Here is a 27,512-nt window from a genome sequence, read left to right as displayed (position 1 = left end):
ATCTTCGTCCTTTAATTTCCGTTCAGCATTCAGCAGCACGCATCATTGCATCCGTTCGCCATTTTGACCATGTTTCTCCTTTATTATCATCCCTTCACTGGCTCCCCTTTCCCTTCCATATTCAGTATAAGCTTGTTGTTGACATTTAAAGTCCTGCATGGGCTGGCCCCTCTGTATTTATCTTAACTTCTTTCTCTTTACACTCCCACTTGTACTCTCCGTTCTAGTAGTCAAGGTCTGCTGTCCCAGCCTAAGATCTCCACTGCCCCATCCCGGATTCATCCCTTCTCACTTGCTGCCCTACACTCCTGGAACCTTATTCCTCCACGAACATGGGTCTTTGACCACTTTTAAATCTGAGTTGAAGACTATTCTGTTCAGGGAAGCGTTCCTAGGCACTGTGTGATTATCTATCTGATTTTATATTGGATAGTTGATGTTGATGTTTTTAATTGTTGCCTGTTTATTTTAACCAATTCTATTTTATATTATTACCTATTATTTTATACATATTTTGTAGCTTGCATGTGTACGCCATTGGCAGGTTTCATTTTTAGTGATTTGATCATTTGTATGTACAGCGCTGTGTACATTTACAGCACTATAAAAATAAACTATAATAATAATAGTTGAAGTTAGGCTTGCAAAGAATAGGAAATTCTCTTTGATGGCCTCAGTGTCCAAGTAATTGAGGGAAATTGGGAACTGACTGTATTGAAAGATGGTTTGACCTTATACATCTTGAAGAGAAATGACATAGCTATCTTTTCCTCCATGAGATGCTTCAAAATACAGTATTAGAATACTTTTGTTACTGCAACATGATAATCAATCTTTTGAGGTGCCTCAAGACCAGATTTTTGTGTTTGGTCAAATCTAGATTTTGGTAAAGTTTCAGCTTTTTCAAATCAAGTCTACTTCTAATGAAGAATACCCAGATCACCTGAGACGTTTTAAGGATGGACAAATATGAGGTTCTCCTTCAGCTTTTATAAGCTTCATCAGATAACCATAATAACATGCAGTAATGATGACTGCACATTGTCTTACCATGTAGAGTAGCATCTTTTGTTCCCACACTTGTTTAGATAGAAAAACAGTGCCCTAATAACATATTTGATATATATATTTCCCCCATGAAGAAAACTTTCAAAGCAAAATGAAGGAAATTGAAGGGATTTTTTCCTACTAGGTTCAGAGAAGCTCATGGACCTCTATGAGATCACAGGGTTTTCATTCTGACCTATGTGACTGAAACATATGAGATTCTCTGAGCCTGCAAGACCACCTTTGGAAACTTCTTGAGCTAGACCTTTTTGGCTAAAGCCCCCCCACCCCACCCAACTCCATACTGCTCAGTATGGTTCCTGCTCAAATCTCCTCAGATCTCTTTGTTTGCATTTGTGGATGCATCACAGGGAACTTCACTGTATTAACTATTCTTCTTTGGCATCTTTTCTAGCTTTTTATCCCATTTTATGGCATCTGAAGTGTTCTTCAAGACGTGTGCGTCCTGTGGTAAGAAGATCTCCCAGAAGGAAGACTATTCTAAGTTCCACCTTTACTTGAGGGAGGCATTCTTGTGGATAAGTGTTCCCATTATAGAGCCTTTTCCTTCCAGGCCCATTGTAAAAGGGTCTCATGTCTCAAAGCCCTTCATAGAAATTTCTAAAGATGGGTTTCAGAGGATCAGAAAATTCTATTTTCTGTGAGTTCACAGATGACTACTCCAAGAACCAGACACAGGTGATCAACATGCTTATAAGTATCTCTACTTTAAATAATGTGTGCTAGATATTCAGAAAGATACACTATTTGATGTTTTATAATAAGAATAATTGCCCAAACCTCTCACTCCTTTTGTCCAACACCTATGCCCACCTACCACAGTTAAAATAAACCCCTAATTTGTGCAGTGGCAGTGAAATTAGTTAAGATTTGAAATAAGGCAAAATTATTAATAAGAAATCCAAACATTCAAATATATAAATTCCAATAAGCAAAACTATAGTTTTGCCAGTGTGTGTGTGTGTGTGTGTGTGTGTGTATAAAAGATCTACTATTTTATTATACCACTGTATTTAATACGACCTGAACATCAACACAATTTGGTTTCCATGGGTGATCCTGGAACCAAACTCCAGCGGATAACAAGGGCCCACTGTATTATGATATTCCTAGATAGGATTCCAGATTGGACAGACATCTTAGAAACAAAATACATTAAACACATTAACACAATATAAATTCATGTTCTGATTCTCTGCAGAGGTTAACTTTCATTCCTACCACTCCCTCTCTGTTAACCAAGGAAGATACAGTGCACATGTTCCTCTGCCCTGTCAATGAACTGAAAAGAGAGAATGTCAGCCCAGAGATACTACAGAACACTGCTATAACATCAAAATGATGAAACATCTGTTATAAGGAATAGGAACCATGTCCACGGAAATTAGCAGAAAATTTTCTCCTCTTATTGTATCTGGGACAATTATTCCTAATCATGGTGTTACCAAGCAGCCTAATATCTTCTGCTGAAGCATATCTGGCAAAATTTGCTCTTACAGGCTTGAACAAACTATAATAATAATAATAATAATAATAATAATAATAATAATAATAATAATTTCCCACCTCTCCCAGTTAAATTGAGGCGGGATCACAACCTAGTTTAAAATACAACCCAGAATAAAACACAGCAAGCACTACTTATTCTATCAGGAGAATAAGCTTATTTAAGCTATCAAAATTAACTTATAAATAAGGAAGGAGAATAGTTGTCCCCTTGTACAATACGATAAATATATCCCTAAGAAATTCAGTTGATGAGCTTACTGTGTCATCCCTGTTAGCATAATATTCATTAAAACCAACCAAGACTGGTTTCCTGTATACACATATATGAGGGAAATAATAACATATCTAACACTTATACATTATTATTTTGTAAAATACTTAAAAGTCAGCCAATATAGACCGCTGTCATCTCCAGCTATTATTTGGCGTGCAAGTAGTAAACCAAGTGTCCCATTCACAAAAGTATCAAGTAGAAGGAAAAACAGAGGTGGTGTTGAAGGGTAAGAGAGCAAAAAAGGGGATGAATTCCATTTGTGCTATTAAAAAAACCCAGAAAAGTGAACCCAGCCATTGAATCGTGGAGATAAAGAGAAGAAAACAGTAATCTTGTTACAGAAACCAGAGAATTATGCTCTTACATGCATGCTCTCTCTCTTTTCTGCTTTCACACTGTACAAACTCTAGCACCCTGAACAACTTACTCTCCTGCTATTTCCAGCACTTTAAAGAAACTTTTCAACATTTGTTTGACACATTTTTTCAACACTAAGGTGGAGACAATAAGTAAACAGGTAGTGAAGGGCTATTTAGAGAGCTGGTCAGTCACTGTAATAATAAAGCAAAAAAGAAAAAAGATATATATAAATAAAAAGCCTTCCACAGAAGAGAACATCTATCCTATGTACTGTAGCTACAGACAACACATGACCTCTGACAAACAGTTTTCAGAGTAATTTTAATGCTACTCTGGATTTAACTTGACTAACTGGTAGCAATTGAGCACATCTTTTTTTGTGGCAGCAGTTATCTAAAATGCTACAATAACAGCATCAAAAGTAGAATGGTGGAAGATTGGTTTTCCATTGTGCTGCTGAACTGGCATAATGCCCACTTTAAAAGCAATTCGCTGTTCATCACTGAAATCTGGCAGACACGACACTAAATGCCTGGAGGAAAAAAAAGGGTGTCTTGAGAAGGGGGAACCACTCCAACTTTCAGAGGGTGGGGTGGGGGGAGAAAAGAAGGATGAATTTAGCTAAGAGGAGAAAATTACCAAATAGAAAGTTTCGCGCTACATGTGGACTCTCAACAGGCTCTACTTAATTTGACTAAGGATTTTATCCCAGGCTTATATTAGCAGTGGCAGAATTAAACAAAAGTAAATATATATTTGCGGTTTTCTATTGTTCTAATGAAGTGAAACCTACTGAGTTACATCAATCATTTGTCAAACACATCTCCCTAGTTTTATTTACCACCAAAAATAATGAGTAAATATGTGATAATAAAACTGTTCTCTTTACATGGACATATACAATTCCTCCCCCCCCCCCCCAACTTCTAAATACAGGTAATGATTTAGGAAGCTTTCAAAATGTCTTTTTACTGTCAATAAAACTAATTCTATTCCTATTTTCATGTAAAAAAAAGGCTTTACAAATGAAAATTCAAATTAAAATTCTGATTATAGTGTAGTGTGACAACACCTGTATTTATAATTTTACTGTCAGCTAGCTCTTAGTGTTTAACAATAGCTTGAAGCAGAAAAGTAATTGGAATTTGTCTGCAACATGCCAGATGACGACACTGGGTGCTTTGCTGTGCTTAAGCAAAATTTGGTCTGATGATAGAAGAAACTTGGTGACAATTTTAGAAAATTAGGACAGTCTCAGATTAGAGATACTGTTCATTATGATTTGTCTTTACTTTGTAATGCTTGTGTACCATGTAATGCTTATGTCCATGTACTATGTGAATCCAAGAATCAGTCTTTGGATCATCAACTTTAGTCAATATTAATAGATTTACTGGTATTGTGTGGATACACCACTGAAATGAGCAACATTGACAAAGAGTACATGTTGTAAGCCACTTTGGGTCCCAACTTGGGAGAAGGGCAGGAAATAAATAAATAAATAAATAAATAAATACATCTGTGAAACACATACATTGTAAAAACCCTATATATAACACAACCGAAGTTGCCAAAAATTGTGACCACAGGCACACAGTTCCATCTAAAGATATACTTCAGCTCATATGTGCACATACTGTAAAGGTCACCATTCATTTCTATGGAAGCAGACCACAACTGAAACTAGCAGAGAAGCTGTTTCAAGTGCATCAGGAAACAGATGAAGGCAGGAGCCAGTTGCTCAATATATATCTCCTGGGCAGAGAGATATTAAGAAGAAGATCCTGGCACTATATAAAAGACATCTTTTGAACCATTATCAGTCTGTTACTGAATTTAATAATGTATGGATTGTGAAGATGTTTAAATAAGATTTCAAAATACTGAAGTAAAAGTGATAGTTACCAAGCAGTAGTTTTAATGGCTACAGAACATGTATATAATAAATCAGCCACCTTGCAAGATTAATTAATTATTCCTTTTGTGCAAATAATCCTCACTACAAATAACCTACAGAAGTTATAATTTCTATACCAGAGTTTTTCTATGCTATTTTACTTCAGAATGAAAACAAGTGCATATATTCCCTGGGTTGGTAGATGAATGTGGGGTTCCTGTGGTTTATTCTGTGCTGGTCATGGTATATCTGTGGTTATTTGTCAAAAAGAAAGAACACATTCTATGGCTACACTGGAATTTGATCATGCTCTGTTTGTTTAATGTGTACGGTGGCATATTATCCACATTCTTACAGGAACTGATATACTGCATGTAGAAAGGTTAAAGTGCTAATTTAAATAACCCACTTTCACTGGGATCTTATGATAAAAACTGAAGCAGGCTGCTGTCATTTTCAATCTTTCAAAACTTATAAACATATGTTAATCTCCCACACAACTTGCCTCACAGTCTGCAAATGAAAAGCCCATCTTTTTCATTATTTTAAAGATGAAAAAAATATATAAAAAGAAAGGCTCATACAAAAGAAAACAGAATGACAGTGATGTTTTAGTTTACACTAGATATGGCAACACACGCAAACTGTCAAAACTAAGGAGTGAAAAAAGCTGTTATCAAGCAACTGTCAAGAGAGTCCTCTGAGATTTGGAAATCTTGTGTTTATTGTAACTACTGCACATTATACAAAGAAAGAAACATCCCTCTCCTTACAGTTGCTGTTAAATATCATGCAAGGAAACATAGATTTCTCTCTCACTATTTAGATTAATTTTTTTCTCTGTAATTCTGTACTTGACAGTACTGCTCTCCTTCTTTTATGTTTTTTATGGTATGGTCAAAGTTCAGAGGAAAACTCAAGGCTACATCATGCATTACTTCATTTTCAACAACTGTCAATATCCACTTTATGTTGTTAACTTGTTGTCCATCCTTTAAGAATCTAAACGCTACACTATGAGGGACTGTGAAAGCATTTCTAGCTTTACAGACTGATGCAAAGGACAACAGTGTACCTGAAGAAATTTAAGCTATAATATTTATACAAAGGTTTAGTGAATTGTGTTGCCTTTCCCAAAAGAACGGTCTCTGATCAAGCAGAAGCCTCTGAACAAAAATGTATGTGTGTTTGTGCATGTATGAGCTTTCTGCTGATTTCCTTCTGCTTCTGCAGCCTCCCACAACAAATCCTCCTCAGATGGTTGGAGGACCCTTTGGAAGACTGTGGAAAGGGTGGCGGAAGTTTGCAGAAGAAAAAGGAAATCTGTCAACATCACTTTCTGCCTTCTAGTTTTCACTGGATCAAAGAGCCTTCCATCAGTAGGGAGGATATAGTTCAGTACAACCCTTTATATTTTATTGTCTCTTTTCTACAACTTGAAATTTGAGGTGGATGAAGAGTGGGGGATTATTAACAGAAAAATACTAAACTAAAAAGTATTATTCTACATTGTAATTCAATTTTTAAATTTCCCCCGCTTGACTGTTGCCTAAATTATTCCTATTTACTCTCACTGAATTATATCTAACTTGTAACACCTTAAATGCACATGTGTGACCCAACACGGTTCTTCCTGCTGATGCTCTGAGGCTTGTCTTTTACCTCAGAAACATATCTTAACCCTTTGGTTCTGAAACCTGCCCCAATTTCACCTCCAATACACTTTTCTTTTAAATGGAATAGGGATGGGTTCCCAGTGTCCTTCTCTCACATGTGTTTTATTATTGGTAGCATTTCGTCTATGAGACTTTTATTATAAAGTCATCCAGGCCATTCTTTTCTTGAAACAAAATAAACAATAACTTTATTTACAAGCAAGATTGTATTATTCCACGGTTGTTTCAGACTGTATGGTTATAGTAGTACAGTCGGCCCTTCTTATACATGGATTTCTTATACACTGATTCAAGCATCCACAGTTTGAAAATGTTCAAAAAAAGTATACATTTCAAATATCAAACCTTGATTTTCTTTTTTTTTATAAGGGACACCATTTTGCTATGTCATTATATTTAATGGGACTTGAGCATCTACGGATTTTGTTATCCACGGGGGTTCTTGGAACCAAACCCCAGCGTATAAAGGGTCCACTGTAGAGTGTTTCAATAGTTACAAGTTGTTTAACAGCTCTGAAAGGCATCTTAAACTGACACACTCTTCATTAAAGTGACACACTCTTCACTGACAGTGATGGACTCCTCCTCTTTTATAGAAGATTTTCATGTAAATCTCCTCTCAAATGTTGAGGAAGTGTGTGTGCGTGTGTGAAAGCCTGGCACACTTCCTCAATGTCAGGTAATTGTTGGCTCCCTCTAGCATCAATCAATCGTTCAGGGAGAGGGAATTTCCTCTGAACGCAAAGTTTTCATTCAGAGGAAATTCCCTCTCCCCAAACAATTCAGTGACGCTAGAGGGAGCCAACAATTACCTGACATTGAGGAAGCGTACTAGGTTTTCACACATGCACGCTTCCTCAATGTTTGAGAGGCAATTTACCAATGCTTACCCCACGGTAAGCCCTGGTATGAAAATTTTCTTTATCACTCCTCTGGCAGCCCTTACTTTTATAGTCACCCTGAACCCTGATTGGCTGTTGGGGAAATCTACTCTGCCTGGTGACTCACCAAAACATGTAGCGAATCCAATTTTAAGTGGAAACTAGTTTAAAATCTAGAATTTATCAGTAATATGCAATGGATACAGTGCTACAGTAAATATTGTACATTTGGTAAATCTGAGTGATTAGGATGTTTTAGTGACTTGTTTTTCAGTGTGCCTTCAGTGGAGAAGGAGGATATTTGCCAGCCAGCTCATAAGAGAGATGGATGGTAGATGTCACCCACTTAGAGAAATGCTCAGAAGAGACCTGTTGTCCCAATTTGGATTCTGAATAACAGATAAAAAGACATTTGGTTTTACGTAAATGGGCTGTTTATGAATGTAGAAAGCCAGGGTTCTGTGTACATCCAGGGTGTGAAGAGGCCTCTTGAGGTCAGAGAATGGGTTTTGAAAAAGTGCAGGGAGGCAATGTCTTGATTAATGTGAAAGTCCGAAACCACTTTTGGAAGGAAGGAGATGTCAGGGCCTAGGACAACCTTATCCTTTTGGAACCGGATGGAAGGGGGATTGGAACGGAGGGCACAGAGTTCACTGACCCATCTGGCAGAGATTATGGCTACCAGAATGCCGTTTTCCAAGTCAGGAGCCTGATGTCACAAGTGGCCATGGGTTCAAAGGGTGGTTTGTGCAATTAGCACAAGACCATCCGAAGGCTCCAAGCAGGAGGTGGAGTTGTGATTGTTGGGTGAAGGTTTTGATCCTCTTTGAGAAAAGACCTCCCTTTACTGTGATATCGACTGCCCTTCCTACCCCAGACTATCTTTCTGAATCCACCTCTTTAATTATTTTAGTCGGGATTTTTTGTATTATTGTTTTTTTTAATGGGAGGGAATGGGGATTATGTTTTGCCGATTCTGTTTTTAACGTGTATTGTATTGCATTACTGTATTGTATAACGTATTACACTGTATTTTGTAACCTGCCTCAACCCATAGGGAGAGGCAGGATATAAATAAATTATTATTATCATTATCATCATCATCATCATTATTAATAATGAGGGGGTAAGAAAAGCAGGAGGGGTGATCCTGTTATTGGCAGTACCATGAAATGGCAGATAAGTAGCATCTAGTGAAGGACAGTGAAAGGCCTCCCCATGCTAAGAAGGAGAGTAATTCCAGAAAAGTCATGTGGCAAAGCGGAAAGGTGTGCAAAAAGGAAAAGAATGACTTGATTTAGTAATCATAGCACCGAGTGGTCAATGGCCTATGTACTGCCTGGAGGATCCATCTTACGGGTGATGAGAGTGTTGGGTGATTGTCCACGCTGTGAATTTTAGCCTATGGAGGTCTGAGTACCTTACTGTCCTTGGTTGATGAGGAGGAGGTCTGGGTGGATTGGAAGGTGAAGGAAGGCTTTCTTTGGGGAGAAAGGAGAACCAAGGCTGGCTGGGTTACCACGGTGTGATGAGGATATAGCCCAGTGTAATTTGAAGATCACCTTCATTATCAGAGGAAATGGGGTGAAGGCATAGAGGCATAGAGGAGAGGTCCCAACTAGGTGAAAAGGAAGGCACCGCTAAAGTTGTGATTTGACCCAGGAAGCCTGGAACAGAACATCTCGCATCGGTGGCTGCTGGGCAAGGCAAAACGATTTATCTGAGGAAAGCCCCATTGGAGGAAGATGTTGCTGAGGATCAAAGGTGCAGGATTCACTTATGGGAGGATAGCATGGTCTGGCTCAAGGAGTTAGCAATCTCAGTGGAATGGCCTGCAAGGTCAATCACTACAAGGTGGATGGACCTCCTGATGCACTAATTCCAGAGTCAACAGACTAGATTGAGAAGGGTTAGGAATTTTATACCTCCCTGTCTGTTTATGTAGTATACGACTGTGGTGTTGTCGGTTGCAATGAGGATTGGGAAGCCGGTGAGGATGCCACTGAAGGTTTGTAGGGCTTTGATGACAGCCAGCATCTCTAGGATGTTTATGTAGAAGGTGGACTCTGATTTGGTCCAGGTTCCCTGGACAGATAGCTGTTCAGTGTTGGCGCCCCAGCCTTGGAGAGAAGCATCCATCTTGAGAATGAGACACAGGTGGAGCAGTGAGAAAGGCATGTCCCTGGTGAGGTTAGTGACTGAGGACTGCCATCGGAGGGACTGTTGTAGACATCTCAGTATTGTGAGTGGTTTCGATACCTAGTCGAGGCCATGGTTGAAGGAGGCAAGGAACCACACCTGAAGAGGGCGCATGTGGAGCCATGCATGTGGAGTCACAGCAGTGGTTGAGGCCATGTAGCCCAAGAGTGTTTGAACCTTGTGTGCATGGGTGTGCCTGGCATGGAATAAGTGAAGGGTTTGCATGTGAGTCTTGAAGGCTTTGTTGAGGAAGAAAGGTGGTTTCCAACACAGAGTCTATCACCGCGCCAATGAAGGTGATGGAGTCGGAATGAGTTGGGACTTGTTGAGACTGACAATCATCCCAAAATGGTTGAGGAAGTTGTACAGGAGTCATCTGGATCGAGCAACAAGTAGCCAGTCGTCTATGTACTGAAACACAGTAACTCCTTTCTGTCTGAGAAAGGCTGCAATAACTGAAACAGATTTGGTGAAAACTCTTTTCTTCTTCTTTTTTAAATGTATGGTTTGTTTGTTTTTTCTTTTTATATATGTTTTGTGTAACACTTATATTATGTATGTTCTATGTTTTTAATCAATAAAATGTTATTTTAAAAAAACTCTGGGGATGGTGCAGAGGCTGAATGGAAGGATGGTGAACTAAAAGATGGTTTCATCCAGCACAAGGAAAGGAAACTGTGGGGTGAATGGTGTATTAAAATGTGAAAATAAGCGTCTGTTAAATCCAAGGTGGCAAATGAGGCCCCTGAACATCATCCTGAACCTTTTGGTTCTGATGTAGTCGTTGAATGCTTTGAGACTGAAGATTGGATGGAGGCCTCCGTTCTTTTTGACCATCAAAAAATAACAAGAAAAGAAAGATTGGTGCCTGAGGGCAGGAGGGATGGTCTCTATGGCACCTCTGAGGAGAAGATTTTGTATCTTCGTGCATAGGGCCTCTGATGGTGTAAGATGGGCGAATGCCTCCTGTGGGTGGAAGGAATTCAAATTAAATGATGTAGCCTTCCTTGATGATATTGAGGACGCATGCATCTGTAGTAATAGAAGCCCATGCAGAGTAGAATGGATGAAGTTTATCTAGGAAGAATGGTGCATGGTTTGGGGTACATGGGATATCAAAAATACCATTTACATTGGTTGTGAGGTCATTTGGTGATGGGCCTTATTTGGGCCTCTGTTGGTAAGAAGGCTGCTGAGGCAGATAAGGTTGATTGGTGGGTCTGGGTTGGTTTGACGATTGAGAATGAAATGTCTGAAATTTGGGTCTGCACTGGAAGGATGGTTGAGGGAAACCAAACTTTCCCACTATAGTGCACATTTCATAAGTACATTTGAGCCTGTCATCTGTGGTGGTGTGGGACAGACCTGTAACATTGAAGGGAAGCACCTCAATGGTATTTCTGACCTGTGGGAAGAGGCCAGAGGAACAAAGCCAGGCAAGGTGGCGGAGGGCTATTGCTGATGTTAACAATCTACCGCTGGATTCAGCAAGGTGTCGGGAAGTCATGATTTGTTGGTCTGCCAGAGAGTTAGCCTCTGGGAGATGGTCTAAGAAGGGGCCACTTTGTCCCATAAAAACAGGTGATCCATGCATGCAAGGTAGTTGGCCATGTGGAAATTGAGGGATGAAGTTGTGTCATGACAAAGGTGTGAAGGCCTGATAATGGTGGCACGAGGCCATATTATTGCTTTCTCCAAGGCAAATTCCCTGATTGGGGAAAAGGGGTTAGAATTAGATATTCCTAATCCCTTACCTAGCCCTGGGGATTCAAGCTATCAATCTCAGCCTTGGTTTTCCTTCAGTTTCCTCAACAGATACATAACAACATTCAGCGTTCTGCAGCTCCTGCAGGACAAGAAACAAGCTTGGTCCAACCTCTTTACCCTAATTTACAGCTATTTTTTTCTCTGTATATTAAAAGTAGGCTTGCCATTTCCTGCCTGGGGGCGGGACTTTCCCGGTTTGGGGCAAGTCCGCACGGTCCCAGGCTGAGAGGGAAAGCCTCCGAGGCTCCTATTCAAATGTAGGGCACCAATATATATATATATATATATATATATATATATATATATATCCTACATTTGAAAATTTTGTCCTACATTTGTCCCGGTTTGGAGGTCCTGATGAATGGCAACCCTAATTAAAAGGGCTACCTTAATATACAGAAAACATGTTGTGAATAGTCCCATACACCCAATACAGTGATGGTAACAGCCTTCTAAATCAGTTTACACACAGCAGTCCTGGCTGTGGGCAGGAACATTTACCAAAGAAAGCATAACTGTAGTTATAGTCTTCTCATTATAATTTTTTTTAATGAAATTGACAAATACAGCTACCAGAAAGTCTCATAGAAAATGTTACAGGCTAAAAATTCCACCCAATAATTGTACTACAGTACAAGTTGCATCTCCCTTATCTGGAATGCTGAAATACAAAATATTCCAACAACAAAAACATTTTTCATGGGTGGCTGAAAGCATCTTTGTTTTCTGATGGTTCAATATACACAAACTTTGTTTCATGTACAAAACTGTTTAAAATATTGTGTGAAATTACTTTCAGGTTATGTGTATAGTGTGAATGGAACATAAATGAATTTTGTGTTTATACTTGGGCCTGATCTAAAAGGTATCTCATCATGTACATATATGCATATATAGGTAATTCCAAAAACTAAAATATTCCAAATCCAAAATACCTTTGGTTTCAAATATTTTGAATGAAGAAGACTCAACCTGTATACCACAAAACTGTTATTAAAGTATGATGTAAAGAATAAGCACCCTTAGTAACCTACGTCTTTACTGTAATTACTATTAGTTATAAAATCAATGACTTTAGAAAATGTATAAGTTGGCCTGCTATATAAAGCCCCTCTCCCTTAGGCCTATATCGTAACTGCATACACAAATCCATATTTGAAGGCCTTGTGTGCAAGGACATGGAAATCTTTGGCAGTAATCATCAAAGCATCTTACAAGGTTGTAAAAATGTGTGTCATTATGGCAGAAATTTGACATATTGAAGTTGCCCACCATCAATATGAAGAGGTCATTCCATTAGCTATGGAATTTAGAGTAGTATTGGAAGATCTACCAAGCCTATTTCCCTGCACATGAAAATTCAACACCAGAATATTGTTAAATTGAGTTAGCATTATCAGTGGAAAAATATGCTCTATTTCCTATTATTTATGAAGCCCTATCCTTTTCTTTCTAACCAATTACATTCCCTATCATTTCCAAAATATACGAACTGTTTTCAATCAACAGATTTCTTTATTACAGTGTATAGCATACTTGTTACTGCCTCTTTTCTATATTGAATCCTTGATTGGACAAGCATTTTGAATATAACATGGATTGTGATTGCACATATAAAACAAATTAAAGCTGTCAATCTCTTTTGGAGGATATTCTTATATACACAAAATACCAATGTAAAGTATTCTGAGTGTATTTGTTTAGGAGAAATTAGGAAGGAGAGAGAAATATTAATGGCAGAATCAGGAAAAAACTTTATCATAAGCCTATCTACCCTTCAAAATATTATTAAACATTCCACTTAAAAACAAGACCACTGTTAAAAGGGCAATAAATAATGTCACTGTTTACCATACTGAACTGTTCTTCCAATAATGATTAACAGTTATAAAATTCAGATTAGATGAAAACAGGTCTCTGAAAACAGATGTCTTTCTCCTAAAGTTACTCATGTAAGTAACTCATGTCTTGGCATCTTTTCCTCAGATCATGGATACTTGCAATTGACTTAGTAACAGTACATTTTGCAAAGATACATATTTAATCCTGGAAACAAGCTAAACACACATATGGATTTAGCACAAGAAACTGCCAAGAAAAAGAACCCAGAGATAATTCTGTGTCAAAAGTAACTACAAATAATTCTGTAGTGCAGAGAAATCTGGAAGCTGTGTATATCTTCATGGAATCTAGACTTGGAACCTAAACTTTGGTTCTACGTGAGCCGCATGGAGTCATTTTTAAAAATTCTCCCAGGCATTAAAATCACATTTTAAATTATTTTAGATAGTTTAGGGTCAATTTACTTTGGGGTCATTCAGACGTCATTTTTTAGCAGGATGATTCCTATGATACTGCAACCCCCGCTGCCCTTTCTTCTGGTGGTCTCTCCTTCACCCACACAAGCCGCCCTGAGGGTCAAGGAGGAGGGGTTGGTATCTTGCTATCTAACTCCTGCCAGTTTCAAGTTCTATCTTTTCCCCCAGCTATCATTTCTCTTCTTTTGAGTTTCATCCTATTAGACTCTTTGTTCCTCTACAGCTTCGGGTTGCAGTTATCTATAGCCCTCCTGGTTCCGCTACCAAGTTCCTCTCAGACTTTGAATCATGGCTGACATTTTTTCTTTCAGATTCAGTCCCCACTTTGATCCTAGGTGACTTTAATATCCATGTTGATGATTCCAATAACCCTACAACGTCTCGCTTCAACTCTCTCCTAGCTTCTTTTGGCCTCCAACCACATTCAAACTCTTCAACTCATTCTCTCGGTCACTGTCTTGACCTAATTATTGCTGCAAACTGCATCATTTCTGACTACCTGGCACTTGACTTTCCACTATCTGATCATCATTTAATCTCCTTTGCTCTTACTTATACTCCACCTCCATGTCACACTGTTCAATGCTATTTTCATGATCTTCAATCTGTTAACTCTAACCATCTTGGTCAGACCCTGGATTCATCTCTCTCTTCCCTAAATCTTGGGGATTCTGCTGATTCAGCAATGTCCCCAGCTGGGTCTCCTGAGGTGGTGGCAGTGGCACTGTTCCCTGGAGCTGCCAGCTGTGAGGAGACAGTGGGGGGCAGCGGGGAAACGAGAAGAGGAGACTCCTCCTCTCTCCTCATTGGAGGGGAAAGGGACAGCTGGGCATCCAGGGTTAAATCTCGGATCTATTTGGATCACTATTCACACTGCCAATGATGCAAATTACAAAAAAAAAAAAAAAAAAAAAACCCCTCGGAAAAAAGCCTGGTACCAATTATCCCGAGTTAAGTGGGTTTTTGGCAGCCCATCCCAAAACTGAATCAAGTGCATTCATGATGCATGTGAACAACAAAGATTCAACCCAGATTCATCTTGGATTATTTTCACAATGTGAAAATAATCCCCTTTGACTTTACTATGTGTTACACTACTTGGACCTTTGCTCTTAATTTCCCTTTCTACTAATTTACTTGGTGCCATTCTATTATTATGAGATCCAGCATGATGTAATGGTTTGAGCATTAAACTATGACTCTGGAGACCATGGTTCACTTCAGTATAAAAACCCACTGGGTGATCTTGGGCAAGTCACTCTCTCAGCCTCAGAGAATGACAACCACAAACCCACTCTGTAGAAACTTGCCAAGAAAACCATATGATAGGTTTGGTCTGCCTTAGGATTGCCATACATTAAAAAAAACTTGGAAACATATGATCAAATTGTATTACCATTATTTTATGTAATGTGCTTTTATTTTAGTCTGCTCCAGAGATACTCAAAGTGGTTGTCCCTGGAGAGTTTCCTGGCAGGAAATAAACAATAGCATCCAGTGGGCACAAATATGGCACTAGATCCTTGCATATTAGGTGGGGGGGGGAGGGATGCTGGTTCCCTAGATGAGATAGCTTAGGTAGTAGGGTTCTATGCTACCAAGAGATATTCAGTTATTGGGTGGATTAAAAGTGTAAGAAATTAAATAAATAAGCCAGCCAGCCACACTGTGCACTTAGTATGAAACCATTTGCCTCCCCTGCCCTAATATGGATCAGAATATATTATTTTGACAAGCAGGGCAATGATGAAGCAACTGCTTCCTGACAAGTTCTTTAAAATTCTGCACTGTGATGTTTGTGGGGTAATGACTATTTGTGGGAATACAGATAAAGCAAAATTAAAATACTGATAGAGCTGCTGCGATCCTAAACTTTGGAATTCTAGCTATATGAAAAATCTCAAAGAGGAATAATAAGCACATAAAGAAAGCATGCCTAATGATTTTTTTTCCTTGCTAGGATTTCCATGCCATATGTTGAAATAAAACATTTTGGAACCTAGGTGGGATGACAGGACTGATTCTGCCTCTCCCTAAGAAAACATATTATCCAAGGTAAACAGCTTGTATGTTCTAACAAATTTCTTGACATCAAACAATACTATCCTCAAACAATAAGCTTCCTCAGATCAAAAATACAATCCAGATACAACTTTGCCACACTTATTCAAGGAACTAAACATGTAGGAAACAAAAATGCTCTTTTCCTAGTTTTTTTTTAAATTTTATTTCTTACAGTATATCATCTACAATAACATCCAGACAGCTTTTATATCTTCATTAAACAATTGCTACATAAAGGGTGTTGCATTTTCCAGATTAAAAAAGAAACTTTTTGAAAACTTTTCCTAGTTCTCAAAATATTAACAATGCTTGGTATACTTCATTGAAACTGTTCCAAAACAAACCAACAAAAAGTGTCACTGAATTCTGTCTCAGTGAGTTCTCTGATACATCTAGGAACACAGTTTTCTGAACAATATAGTACATGAGCAAAGATATATACAATTACAAACTTCTAAAAATATGATGAATACAGTTCAATGTCCTGAGAGCTAGCATGATGTAGTCCACGACTAGGAGCAGGATTTGAATCCCCACTCAACTACAGCCTCACTCAGCCCCACAGCCTCAGTTTGGTAACCTTGGCCAAGTCACACTCTATTGGCCTCAGAGAAAGGCAAAGGCAAACCCTCTCTGAACAAATCTTGCTAAAATAGATAAGAATCGCATAAATCAGAAACAATTTGAAGGCACACAGCAACAACAGCCAACATCAGTCCTGATTTGTCAGCTAATACTAAAAGGGGACATATGTGGAAGATGATTTTGCTAGATGAGCCCACATCACCATCTTAATTTGAGTTAGCACTTGCAGTAAACTGATCCTTCAGTTTTGCTTTAGCAAGAAAATAGTAAGACATGGAATTACAAGTAAACAATATCAGACCAACTTTTTGCATAAGTATTCACTCCCTGATTCAATACTTGGTAGAAACATCTTTGGCAACAATTATACCTGCAAGTTTTCTTGGGTAAATCTATCAGCTTTAAACATATGGATCCTGAGTTTTTTGCCCATTCTTCATGACAAAATTGCTCCTATTTTGTCAGGTTGTATGGGGAAGGAAACCAAATTGGTCTTGTAATTCTGTGGTAATATATTATATTACAATTTGGTATTTGTTACATTTTATGTATATAATAAGATTATTTTTATTCCAGTCTGTTTGACTAATCAAGATGTTCTACATCAAAACTTTAGTGTCTTGCAGAAGTATTCACCCCTACTTACCATTCCATATTTTCTTGCTTTACAATGTGGAATTGAAATTGATTGAACTGCCATTGGCCCGGTACAGAGCACCAAAAAAGGGTGGTCTGCCGGCGCCCTGGTTTGCTCCGTGAGGAAGCCGCAGTGGAGAAACCGTGAAGCAAAAAGAACCCGCAAAAAGTAGGCTCTTTTTGTGGCGCCATAATGACACTGCAGTGCGCTAATGGCACATTTGTGATGTCATTATGGCGCTGCGACTTGCGGATGCTAGGTGTCCGTCGCGTCAAAATGGTGATGCCCATCTGTACAGGGCGCTGCCATTTTGACGTACGGACAACGTGCTAGGGTTGCAGGGCATCTGTAAGCGACGCCCCGAGGCAACCCTAGCACGTCAAGACGTGCCATGAGGCCCGTCTGTACTGGGCCATTGTTACCACTTGATGTAGACAAGATACTCTGCACTGTGAGGTTCCAAAAATTTGCACTGTGTTACAAAAGTTAGACAAACAAAAACAAAACTGGCATTTGTTGGTTGATTACGTATTTATCTCCTTTTCTATGACATACCTAAAGAAGCTCTGGTGCAATCTACTGACTACTAAAGACATGTAAGTAATTGAATGCAGCCCACTTGTGTGCAACTCCAGTGCCACACAATCTCAGATTAAGCACACCAGAGCTGGCTGGAGAGCATATCTAAGGAAACAGCATAATGAAGAACAAAAAGTTATTAAAACAAGAAGAAAATTATGCCAATTAGAAGTGCAATTAGAGTTAAATTATCAAAAAGTACCCCAAAACTAGGAACACTCCCTAGATTACACCACTAAACTAGAAATGGTTCAACTGTAACTTTGCCTAGAAAAGGCCATCCACCAACACTCAGTGACTTAGGTGGGCATTATTCAGAGAAGCAACCAAGAGGCCAATGTTTAATTCTGAAGAAACTGACGATATCTACAGCTGAGATGAAAGAAAATATCCATAGGAAAACTTACTTGGATGCTCCACAAACTGGATTTTTTGAGAGGCAAGAAAGTCATTACTGAAACAAACCCACACCAAAGCCCATACAAAAAGGCACATAGGACACATTGCAAACATTTGGAAAAGGCTTATCTGTTTGGTTGAAAGGAAGGTTGAAATTCTAATCTTCCTGCACTATAGTGTTAATTGTTCAGAAAACACCTTGCCCCACAGTGAAGAAATGTGGTGGTAGCTTCATTTCATGTCCTCAGCAGGGACTTGTCAGAATTGGAGGTAAGATAGATGACACCTAATATAGGGCAATTCTAGAGTGAAACCACCTTGGGTCCCAATTTGGGAGAAAGGTGGCATATACATTAAGTAAATATTTATCAATCTGCAAAGGACCTGCAGCACTGAGACAGTTCACTTCCTCGAGTGACAACAAACAGTCAAATTAATACTGGTTTAAAAACAATAACCTAAATTTCATAGAATAGATCAAAATGCAGGATTGCAATCCAATCAAGAAATCTCTGGCAACATTTGAAAGCTGCTGTTCAACAATGGTTTCCTTCCCCATACAACCTGACAAAATAGGAGCAATTTTATCATGAAGAATGGGCAAAAAACTCAGGATCCATATGTTTGAAGCTGATAGATTTACCCAAGAAAACTTGCAGGTATAATTGTTGCCAAATATGTTTCTACCAAGTATTGAATCAGGGAGTGAATACTTATGAAAAAGTTGGTCTGATATTGTTTACTCATCTTTTGTGTCACAATAAAAATGTTTCACACCTTTATGGAATGTGAGTAGAAAATAATTTGAACGACGCAGACAAGGAGAGTGAGCCGATGGACAACCTGGCATATTCAAAGAAACTACGATAGGCAGACTGTACACTGTACATCCCAATCAAGATGAATGCTTCTTTCTTCACATGCTGGTAAATGTGCCTGTCCAATGTCTTTCCAGCAATTGAGAATTGTCAACAGCGTTACACATGCCACTTTCCGCAGTGCATGTCAAGCTCTGAATTTATTGGAGAATGACCAACACTGGGATTTATACATTAATGAAGCGTGCAACACGTCACATCCAAATAAAATTTGTGCATTGTTTGCAATCATATTGACCGCCTGCTCTCCTTCATCGCCAACAGAGTTATGGGGGAAATATAAATCATACATAGCTGAAGATACCTTCCGTTGAATATGCAACGAAAATTCAAATATGATCATGGATTTCACAGCAGAAATCTACAGTGAAGGAGTGATAATTATTGAAGATTTGTGCTCAGAAATCGCGAACAAAGTTCTCAATCAATTGGCAATGCCATCATCGAATTGATCTGCTGCTGCTTCTTTTGATGTACAATTGTGTCGTGAACAAAATTACAACATGGGTGATCTTTTGTCATATGTTCAATCAAATATTCCTAAGCTAATGCTTGAACAAAAAGGCATTTATGATCAAATAATGCAGTGTATCAGTAACAAAATTGGAGAAATCTTCTTCTTAGGTATGACAGGAAGAACTGGTAAAACATTCCTAATTAGATTGATTCTGGCATCAATTTGATCCCAAATGACATAGCCTTAGCTCTTGCATCATTCGGAATAGCTGCGACATTGCTACCAGGTGAAAGAACTGCTCATTCCACTTTGAAATTGCCATTGAACATGCAATTCATTGAAACTCTCTCCCACGTGCAACATTTCCAAAGCATCCGGCAAGGGAAAAGTATTGCAGAAATGCAAACTTATACTTTGGAATGAATGCACAATGGTGCACAAAAAAAATCACTCGAGGCTCTTGATCGATCATTGCAGGATTTGTGTGGAAACATCAGACCATTTCGGAACACATTCATATTGCTTGCAGGAGATTTCAGGCAAACATTACCTGTAATTCCTCGATCGACACCAGCGGACGAAATAAATGCCTGCCTGAAATATTCCACTTTGTGGTGACACATAAAGATGTTAAAATTAACTACAAATATGTGTGTCCACCTGCAAAACGATCAATCAGCTGTAATATTCTCACATCAATTGCTGGAAACTGGGAACGGAAAGATGCCGGTTGATGTGACCTCAGGATGAATTTCATTGCCTCATAACTTTTGTAATTTAGTGACGTCAAAAGAATAATTGGTTGTAAAAGTATTTCCCAATATTCAAACCAATTATAAGAATCACGATTGGCTGAGTGAACGAGTTATTCTTGCGGCCAAGAACAAAGACATCTACAAACTTAACAATATTATTCAGTCTAACATTCAAAGCAAGGCAGTCACATACAAGTCTGTTGACACGGTTGTGGAAGCAGATGAAGCGGTTAATTATCCAAAAGAATTTTTGAATTCACTCGATCTGCCAAGGATGCCACTACATGTACTGCAATTGAAAATCGGCATTCCAATTATAATGTTGCGCAATATCAACCAGCCAAAGCTTTGCAATAACACGCAACTTGCCGTAAAAAAATTAATGAGTGACGTCGTTGAAGCAACAATCTTGACAGGACCTTTCAAAGGAGAAGATGTCCTCACTCCTCGCATTCCTATGATTCCAACAGATATGCCATTTCAATTTAAGAGACTGCAATTCCCAATTTGATTGGAATTTGCAATCACCATCAACAAAGCTAAGGGCCAATCTTTAGAATTTTGCGGTTTAGATCTAGACACAGATTGCTATCTACACAGACCATGGAGCAACAAAAAATATTGTAAACCCACAAGTATTGTGAAATTAAATATTTCAGAAACGTGCACTTTCTCTTTTCTTTCTTTTCCATTTAACCAGACTAAGCCACAGCAACGCGTGGCCGGGTACAGCTAGTGAATTAATATAATGAGCTCAAATATATTTTGTGGATGCTAGGATATTCAACTGTTCTGTTCACATTTGCTGCCTGCCTCAAAGTTTAACATGCACACAACCATTTTTTCAGACATTTTACTTAAACAGCAACAACGAGAGCAAAGTCCTTGTGACATTGATTAAATAAAAATTTAAATTCAAAAGCAAGATGACTACCTGCAGTGAGCTAATGAACCAAGCAACTATGTGCTTCAATGAAACTATAAAGCAGCTTATAGGTGTTCCAGTAAGTCTGGATGCTATAATCAGCAGTCTGTGTTGCTGGCCAACTCATCTTGCTTCTCACTTTTTTCAATTAAGGAGTGCGTTACAGCCTTATAATGTGCGTTTCTGAGGAAATAAATAACACAGGAGATATGAGAAAACTGGAAAGGGTCTAGATGTTTCATATTGCTATGAACATGTAAAAATTCCTTGACAATTCTAACAATTGTAGTAGGAGGAAAGCATTTTTTAAAAAAAAACTTTTAGAATATTAGATTATATGCTCTCCTCCTATGGATTATAGTTCATAGAGGGAGGATATATTTCATGATATTATGCACACAGAAACAAATTAAACTACACAGTGTTTTTACAATTAGCTAGTTATATTATAGCAGTATTTATATACCCCAGGTTGTCTTAGTAGTCTATAAACATACATTTAGTAAGGGCACTCAGACAAACACACCTTAGGTGTGCAACATAAAATCCTTAGTTGCTAGTTTCCTTTATTCGTTTAATAACCCCATTAATCTTCACTGCAGGGTTGTGTGATGAGGAATGCAAAGTAGAGGTAAGAGGATACAGGGGCACTGGCATTGCCCAACCTTGCAAGCCAGCCAGAATGTACTTACCAGTCTCCTTGCTTTAAAATGGGTCTTTCCCAAGGATTATCAGTATAGTTTTAAAACTCCCAGGTGAAAGGCAGAAAATAGAACTGGCTTATTTTGTTTAGTTCAAGATTCCTGCCCCCTCTCCCTCTCAAAAAACCCCAGAATTTTTCAAGTTATCTGGACAAGATTTTATTGGTGCTGCAAAGGTATATGATGCTGAGATAAAAATTAATGCATCTGCAGTTTGTAAACTTTCTTAATGGAATGTTTTTTTGTTAACTTTTCTTTTAAAAACATTATTCAGGAATATGAGTTAACTATAAATAAAGTTAAATGGAGGAAATTCAGTTCCTGAAAAGACCAAGGATTTAAACAAAAAAACTCTCATTCAAGATTGCTGGGATTGTCTTTTCTCATACGATGAAATTGATCTACTCAAAGGAAGTCCCTCTGAATTAAATTTTGTTCAGGATTTTTAAAAAGTAGATTTTCCCAGCTGCACAAATGTTGCATCAGATACACCACAAGAAATTGAACACAAGTGTACACTGAAACAGTGGCAGATTCTCCATAGATATTCAGCAGGTACTAAAACCAACTTCAACAGAAATCATTATAATCCTAGACATGTTGAGGACAACAGTTACACTCACACATAAGATAAGTGGCCTCACAGAGAAATCCCTTTTTGGCAAATGGGTGCAGGCTCTACATGCCATCACAGATATGGTTTTCCACTGTTAAGTTCTTTTAAAAATATCTATATCCAATGAGTCTACCCTCTTGATTTTTTCAATTTCACACCTGTCAGCTAACTGTACTTTTTTTGCCCCAACTGCATATTTAACATCCAATGCATGCTTAAAAACACAGTTGAAGTTGTTTACTTCCAGGAGGTGGATACAGAACTTTAACAAGAAACACATATGACTTCCTGGAATTGGTTACAAGTTACAAAGCAAACTATATAAATGTTGAGACACAGATGTAATTATAGGTTGCCCACATGTAAAACTGAGATTCCTTCAAGCAAAAGGCTAGACAGAGCTATGGGATTATCCTACATTTATATTTCATTCAATATGGTGTCCAAATAAGACACCTGCTTCACTGCTTGTCAGATAATACCATAGCTACTTGCTTTATATCCTTCTTCTGAACAGATCAAGAAACTAATGTGCCAGCAATTACAGTTTTTCAACTGCTACAAACGGCCCCCATGGTCTCTGAGGGGAAAAAAAAGATTTTGAGGTTTTGTTTTCTAAATTAAAAAAAAAAAACTTGGGAAACTTGAAGCTTATAAAAAAGATACCTTAAAGTTTACCGAGTTTCACATGTTACTTACATATGTGTACAAAGTCCTGGATGATGAGCTGTGACTAAGGTGTCTCATGGAAAGGATAACTAACTGGAAGATATGCATAGTTTCATGTTTATTTCAGTGGTGTTTGCACAGAAGAATATTTTATAAAAAACCTTCCCCCCATGATTTATAGTATGATTAGTTGACCAACAGGCTCTCGCAGAACAATGTATCACATTTTGGGTCTTCACAAGATACATAAACTAAATTTTTAGATTATACAGCTAGAAGATAACTACAGAAAATTCTTTGTTAATTAGGTATCTAATAGTAACAAATTATGCACCTATTACAGATGACCTTTGAAGTCACTCAAGGTAGTCACAATCATGCATTAAAATCTGCTTTTCACTGTAATGTGTGAATGTATGAAATTAAATGAGGCTTGCAATGTAATCAGTGTGGTTGGCTGCCTTAATATATTCCATTTCAATCTGAAATCAGTACAAGCCAAGAGTGATGAATCTAATTTGATCTGTTGTTCACAAAACCAGTAAAAGGAGATGTATGCAGCTATATTGACATTTGGCAATATCACTACATTTCAAAATTGATTAATACCTTATAATATGAAGTCTTAAATTTTATTATTCTAATAATGATAATAATAATTAGAAAAATAAATTCCACAAATGTTAGAAAAGCACATAACAGTATTCTAATATAAACTATATTAAAACTTTGATGCTCTGATAAAAACCCACACAACCTATTAACTTCAGAGTAAAACCTATAACAGAAAGAAGCAGTTAAATAGTCCAAAGAATGGCCACCTATAAAGATTAAGCATTTGGTAACTTATTGATGCAAAACAAATTAATTAGTAATATCACTAATATATTCTATTAATGACAATATAACTTATTATGTATCCCATTTATATATGGATAAAAATACTTCTGAAGAAAAAGGCTACATCTGTTGTTTTTAGATGGTAAACATATGTTTCATAGTGGACATTATCACAGAAGAGGCATTCTTCCGGTGAGAAAAGGAGGAATGTGTTTTTTAAAATACACTTGTCCCTCCATATTCACAGGGGCTAGGGGCAGAAAACCCTCGCAAATGTAGAAAAATCACGAATAACCCCCATCCCCATGCGGAAGCCATTTAAAAGGGATGGTAGGGCGGAGGGAAGAAGGTGCAGGCCTCCCCCCCCCCCCCTGCCGTTAACTGGCTTTGGTCTTCCTGGCTGCTCCCTCATTCCTGGGCTTTTTTCCCCACGGAGAAAAGCCCAAGAGAGAGAGAAGGAGTGTGTGCCAAAGCAGAATTAACATCTGCAAATAATCAAAACCATGAATGTTAAATCCACGAATGCGGAGGGAAAAATGTAATGCACATTTGCAGGTTTATGAGCACATGGAGTGAATGTTAAAAACTTACCCTAATTAATCAGAGTACATTTTTAATCAATTGCAATGGCAACTGATTAATCAAATCAATAAATAGGCTAAACATTGTATCGCTATTAATTCAGCATGGCACAGTGATTGATTTAAATTTCAGAAATCAAAAACCACTTATTAGCATATGTCAACTAATGACCTGAATAAAACAAATGTTTTCTTGGATGTTAGATAGAATAAAAAGTTTTATTTACATCACATAGTGCTGCACAATTAATGCTAGTGAACACAATTAGAAGGATGTGGAAACTGTTGTTTTTGTGTGCCTTCAACCTATTTCTGATTTCAGGCATCCAAAGGCAAATCAAAGGATTGGAAATGATCAATTTACATCTCTATCCACAAGAAAGGAGACACAAAAGACTGCAGCAACTATAGGACCATAGTGCTAATCTCCCACGCAATCATATTCAAAATTCTGCAACCTAGACACCAACCATACATGGAGAGAAAAATTCCAGATGTCCAAGCAAGGTTCAAAAGAGGAAGAGGCACTAGGGACCACATTGCAAACATACAATAGTTAATGGAGTGTAGCAAGGAATCCCATAAGAAAAACAGCATGTGCTTTATAGACTATACCAAAGCCTTTGACTGCGTAGATCATGAAAGGCTACGGGACACCCTTAAAGACATGTAATAATCCTGATGAAAAATCTGTACTCAGGACAAGACCCAACGGTTAGAACAGACCACAGAGAAACAGAATGGTTCCCAATTGGCAAAGGAGTCAGACAAAGATGCATCTTTTCAGCCTATTTTTTCAACTTGTATGCAGAACATATGATATGAAGAATCATAGAGTTGGAAGAGACCCCAAGGGCCATCCAATCCAACTCCCTGCCATGCAGGAACTCACAATCAAAGCATCCCTGACAAATGGCCACCCAGCCTCTGTTTAAAAATCTCCAGAGAACGAGCAGGCTTGGACACAGAAGGAGGAGTGAAAATAGGAGGAAGGAACATCAACAATTTAATATATGCAGACGGCACCATACTATCAGCAGAAAACATTGGAGACCTAGAGCAACTACTAAGAAAAGTCAAGGAAGAAATTGTAAAGGCAGGCTTAGTGCTGAACATAACGAAAACAAAAATAATGACCCTGGAGCATCTCCACAAGTTCAATGTAGACAATGAGGAAACAGAAATAGTAAAAGAGTTCCTATACCTGGAATCAAACACAGATCAGAACAGAGACTGCAGTCAAGAAATCAGAAGACTAAGAATGGGGAGGGCAGCTATGAAAGAATTAGAAAAGGTCTTAAAGCACAAAGATATACAACTAAGCATGAAAGTCAGAATTGTACAACAAATTGTATTCCCCATTACCATGTATGGATGCGAGAGCTCGACAATTAAGAAAATGGACAAAAAGAGAATAAATTCATTTGAGATGTGGAGCTGAAGAAGAGTGTTGAGGATACCATGGATGGAAAAAGAACAAATAGGTGGGTCCTAGAGCAGATCAAATCTGAAATTTCCCTGGAGGCAAAGATTACTAAACTGAGGCTGTTGTATTTTGGTCACATCATGAGAAGACATGACTCATTAGAAAAGACAATAATGTTGGGGAAAGTGGAAGGAATTAGGAAGAGAGGAAGACCACATGTTGGATGGATGGATGGACTCAAAGAAGTCGTGGGCATGAATCTGCAGAAACTGGGAAGAGTATTGGAGGATAAGTGGTCCTGGAGGTGTCTCATCCACAAGGTCGCCATGAGTCAAGATTGACTTGAGGGTGGTTAACAACAACTAAGACAAACTCATCATGGGGTTTTCTTGGCATGATCTGCTCAGAGGAAGTTTGCCAATGCCTTCCTCTGAGGCTGTGTGACTTGCTCAAGGCCACCCAGGGGGTTTCCATGGCCAAGCGAGGATTTGAATATACTGGTCTTACAGAGTTCTAGTCCTGCACTCAAACCACTACACTTTCTTGGGATGCACAATAGTTAAGCCTAAACTGATTTGTTGCTGTCAGTGGACCAACTGCTAAATATGAAGTCAATACAGTGGGCCCACACCATGCGTGGATACGTTTTACATGGCTTCCAGCTTACGCGGAAGCTGCTTGGGGAGGGAAAGAATGGGGTGCGTGCCTGTGGCACGTGCGCACTGCTCCGCCGCATGCATGCACGCACCCCACTATTTCCTATCGGGCTCGAGCATAGGTGGATTTTCCCTTACGCGGGGGGATCCAGAACACGTAAGGAGAAGGCCCACTGTACTTATCTATATCAATGGGTTTACTCTAGTTGGGATTAGAAATTGAGCTTAGACTCCAGTCTATGATTTTCAGTTGAGTAACCATGAAGTCAATAATTCTTTATTCCACATGCATTTATTTTTTTCTTTACAAAATAGATTTAGAGAGTTGTAAAAATATGAGTATGTATATACCCGCCAATTAAGTTGTTGTAACTAATATTAAATAAATAGTTTTGCAGATATCAAAGATTTACATACCTGCTGCACTTGTCAGTGTTGTCATTACTTCTGTAACAAATTTAATCCCATCCTTAGAGCCCACTCAGAGCTATAAAAACATGCAGCAGCCACATAAACAGATGCATTTTAATTCCAAGTTCATAATATTTGACACTAATAGGATTATTTGTTTTTGTCTGGTAAATAAAATAAATCAACCTGTCACTCACTTCCTTTTATTCTTTTTTGTCTTGCTGCATACATCTTTTGTAGAATGAAAATGTCTTTTTAAAGTGGAAATATTACAGTATGCAACATTTTGATGTCAAAATAATTGCATTATTAGATTTGGAATTAAATAATTTATGAGAGAAAAATATTTTGATATGAGGCTTTGACTGATATAATTTCAAAAAA

General features: G+C 38.2%; 1 protein-coding gene and 1 pseudogene across 2 annotated transcripts in view; one reads left to right on the top strand and one right to left on the bottom strand.

Moving 5' to 3' along the window:
* LOC149319471 (DNA polymerase alpha catalytic subunit-like) overlaps window positions 1–27,512 on the bottom strand; it is a 331,773-nt gene that overhangs the window by 36,096 nt on the left and 268,165 nt on the right. The gene's annotated exons all lie outside the window — the stretch shown is intronic.
* Window positions 20,185–20,814, top strand: LOC149319473 (uncharacterized; annotated as a pseudogene).

The sequence above is a fragment of the Sceloporus occidentalis genome, unplaced genomic scaffold (genome assembly GCF_023333645.1).
Source record: "Sceloporus occidentalis isolate IW3139 unplaced genomic scaffold, rSceOcc1.0.p SCAF_2, whole genome shotgun sequence".
In the NCBI taxonomy this organism is placed as follows: Eukaryota; Metazoa; Chordata; class Lepidosauria; order Squamata; family Phrynosomatidae; genus Sceloporus; species Sceloporus occidentalis.
Note: the sequence above shows the minus strand (reverse complement) of the source record. Positions and strands in the feature narration are given on the sequence as shown.